At 42.6% G+C, this 3331-nt stretch overlaps 1 protein-coding gene across 1 annotated transcript in view; it reads left to right on the top strand.

The window, feature by feature from the left end:
* Window positions 1–2600: 2600 nt before the first annotated feature.
* The window catches only part of IKZF4 (IKAROS family zinc finger 4 (Eos)), a 37692-nt gene continuing 36961 nt past the window's right edge, over window positions 2601–3331 (top strand). The window contains exon 1 of the mRNA XM_011926141.1: window positions 2601–2780. The gene's annotated coding sequence lies outside the window, so the exon portion shown is untranslated. The remainder of the gene's footprint in view (window positions 2781–3331) is intronic.

Genomic DNA, 3331 nt, shown 5'->3' with positions numbered 1-3331 from the left:
AAAATTTTTTGCATACCTTATTTTGCCCCATTTCCTTCTCTCATGAACAAAACTGTCTCGTGTTGTGACTCTTATCAACCCTCACTTATATGTCTAGTAGTTCCTACTGTGCCTGTCTCCCCGGCCTGTGCCCTCAAAGCATCAATGTTGGGCATGGTATGTTCCTGACATGCTCACATGTCAGCTTTAGGTGTTCCAACATCATGGTCAACCAGATGACCATTGAAGCCTGTCTCCCCTTACTGATACTTGCTCACTTTTTCTGTGTGAACAATATCCTTGCCTGAGTGTGGACAATATCCTTAAGGAAGCATGAAAATGTTATCTGACTACCTAGAATATTTCCACTTAAGATAACTCAGATTCTGAGGATAAAGCCAGATAAAAGGCCAAATCAGACAATCTTTGAAAGCATAGTGTTTCGTTTGGTTGGGACACCAGCTGGTAATTCCTCACCTCCTCATGGACCTGCCAGTAGATCCATGAATCTTTCTCCATCATTTGTAGGAGGACTTCAGCTTTCCCTGCTAACAGCCTAAAGCCAGAGAATCCAGACAGCCCCTTGGATCATGAGAACAGTCAGATGAGTAGCTCCTGAGATAAAAATAAAATCTTAAAAGAAGAAAATAGCTTTACCATTGGGAAGCAAGAGAAGTTTCACTGGAGCTTCTGGGGTGGGCTTCAGGATGGTGAGAGCTGCCCTCATTTTGGCAGCTTCAGAATTATACCTTGCCCTAGTCAATAGAAGTTGATGTCTCAAACACAAAATATAATGGCTTTGTTGCCCACTGAGTGCAGTTAGTTAGTTGAATTGTAGCTTTTGGGCAATCCCCTTCCTCTGAGTAGGTTAAGGGTAAGGCATATTTCAGGACTTGGCTCAGAAATAAGTCCTGACTTTTTTCCAGTGAAAATGCAACTGAAAGTCTCTTTATACCCTCTTAGTTTGAAATCTGCAGCTTGAACTTCCCAGCATGGGAGAAACTTATCCCACCTTTCACCCTACCCCCCACACACAGCAGTATCCACAAAGGAATTCTTTTTTTCCCCAACTGGCCACCTCTCTCTGTCTCTACACACACACACACACACACACACATACACACACACACATGCCAAAGAAAAAGAAAGATAGGTATTTCTAGCCTCATTTTACTCTGTAGGAACAAATAAGAGTGTGGGACCCTGTGAGTGTGGACAATACCACAGGCAGAGGGACTCCCTTTCTTTATTGGTCTGTTGACTCTGCTGAAGAAAGCTTTAAATTCCAGGCTTTGATTTGCTTCCTATTCTTAAAAGAGTTATGAACTCTGTTCTGGAAACAGAGAGATAGGTTCAAAGTTTATCAGACAAAAGCATCTAAGAAAGGGTAGTGCTGATATGAATGATCTGGTCCAGCTGGGGGTAGGATCCACATTGTAGGCTCTGATGCAATACATATGCTGGGGTAGTCCTCGAGCTAAGAGGCCGTTTCTACTTTAAAGAGACTTAATGATCATCTAGTTTGGGGTTTTCCTCAGGTCCATTATCTCTGAAAAGAGACATAGGAGGAAGAGGATTATTTATCCTCCCATTCATAAGCCTGTGTTTCCTGTTCAAGGATTTAGGTCACCAAGACGCAGACCCAAAAACCATTCATTTAATAACCCAAGAAAGAAGGCAAGCAGGGTGGCCCAAATCTTCCAACTGGGGCAAGATTTAATAAAGTGTTCCAGTAGAAAGAACCCTCTAATGGTAACTTGGGCTCTATATGTCCTACTTCTGTTGTTAACCAGATGGGTGACTCTGGGCTTAGTTTCTTCTGTTAAAAACCAGGAAATTGTAGGTCATCTTTCAACTCCATTTCAGCTCCAGGATTCCTCAGGTCCTGGAATACCCCTGCCCTAGACCCTCCACATGAAGAAGAGAGGCTTACCAAATTGGATTGACAGAGCAAAACTATTAGCAGTGGAGCCTGAAAACATCTTTCTGGCCCAGACAACAGTGAGCTTTTTTGATCAGCATGTATTAGGGACTTTTGGCTACAATTGCAATCAAAGGCAATTGTTCCTGTCTCTTCTACATTTTTTTGCTACTGTACCCTAGTCAGAATAGTTCATTGAGACTTCCCTGTAATTTCAAACTTCACTTGAGAGCGCTAACCCTGTTTTGGGCATCTTTGGCTTTAAAACTGATTATTATGAAACTCAAATTGAATTTCCTTGCTCTACTTTCTCCACCCCTGCCCAAACATACCACTGAACAGCAGTGACTTTGTGAGGACTTTCTATCAACAGAGAGCTATACTTTGGGGTATACCCAAAAATCCCAAAAAGTATCATCTCCTGTGTATCATATCTAGTGATTTAACGTGTTTAGTTTGGCCCTTTTCCTTAGTTCCTTATGTCCTGAAATGAGACATGGGAGGGATAGGATTGTTTCTTCTCCCACTCATAAACCTTAGCCTTCTCTCTCTTCTGCAGTCTACATGGGGAGGACAGAGAAGCGCAAAGAACAAGAGAAAAGATGCAACCATCTGAGATCTAAAAGGAGACAATGAGGTGATATTTTCCCCCTGCCCAGGTGTTGTGTTTTCAGCTCTTACCCCTTTTTATTTTAGAGACTGGCCATTCCTAGGATGACCTGGGAATTCATCCCCTCTGCACTGCTCCCCAAGCACTTGGATAATGAAGCTGAGCTGTCTTCAACTGTATTATATGTAGACAGAAGGTCACCATCTACAGCCTGGTGAAAAATGAGTCAGATCTTTCCACTGTAAAGACAAACACATGAGCTGAGCTAAGGTTGGTGGGTTTCCTTCAGAGAGCACTAGGTTGACCCTAAAGATTATTTCAGAGCTGCAAATTGCTTGATGTCTACATCTTTTTCCTGGAAAGGGGCTTGCAGACAATGGCTAATTCCATACCTTTCCCTGGCCCCTTTGCCTCTTCTTCCTCCTCAATTATGCAAAGCTTTGATAGAGAGCAGAGCCAGCTATGTGATTCCAACATGTTTTTGCTCAGATTTCACTCAGTTCAGGAAGGCACAGATAGTAGAGGATGATGCTGTGGGTTTGCTCTACTTGTAGCACCTGAATGGCTGACACCCAAGGCACATGGGAAGTTCTGTCTTTTTAATAACCACTGGTCTCCACCTCAGAACGCAAGTACTAAGGGAAAGTGGAGAAAAATTTTCCACTTCTGCCTGTTACAGTTTGGGAATAATAACACAAACATGGTATGGATCCTTGCCATTCTCTCTACCTTCACCCTCTTTCCCAACAATATTCTGCTCATGACCTTTTACCCCCTAGGCCACAATTAGTGTGTGTTAAATGACTTTTTTTTTTTTTTTT

This window comes from Colobus angolensis, unplaced genomic scaffold (assembly GCF_000951035.1).
Source record: "Colobus angolensis palliatus isolate OR3802 unplaced genomic scaffold, Cang.pa_1.0 Scaffold67, whole genome shotgun sequence".
Taxonomy (NCBI): domain Eukaryota; kingdom Metazoa; phylum Chordata; class Mammalia; order Primates; family Cercopithecidae; genus Colobus; species Colobus angolensis.
The sequence above is the reverse complement of the archived record's forward strand: the minus strand, read 5'-3'. Positions and strand labels throughout refer to the sequence as shown.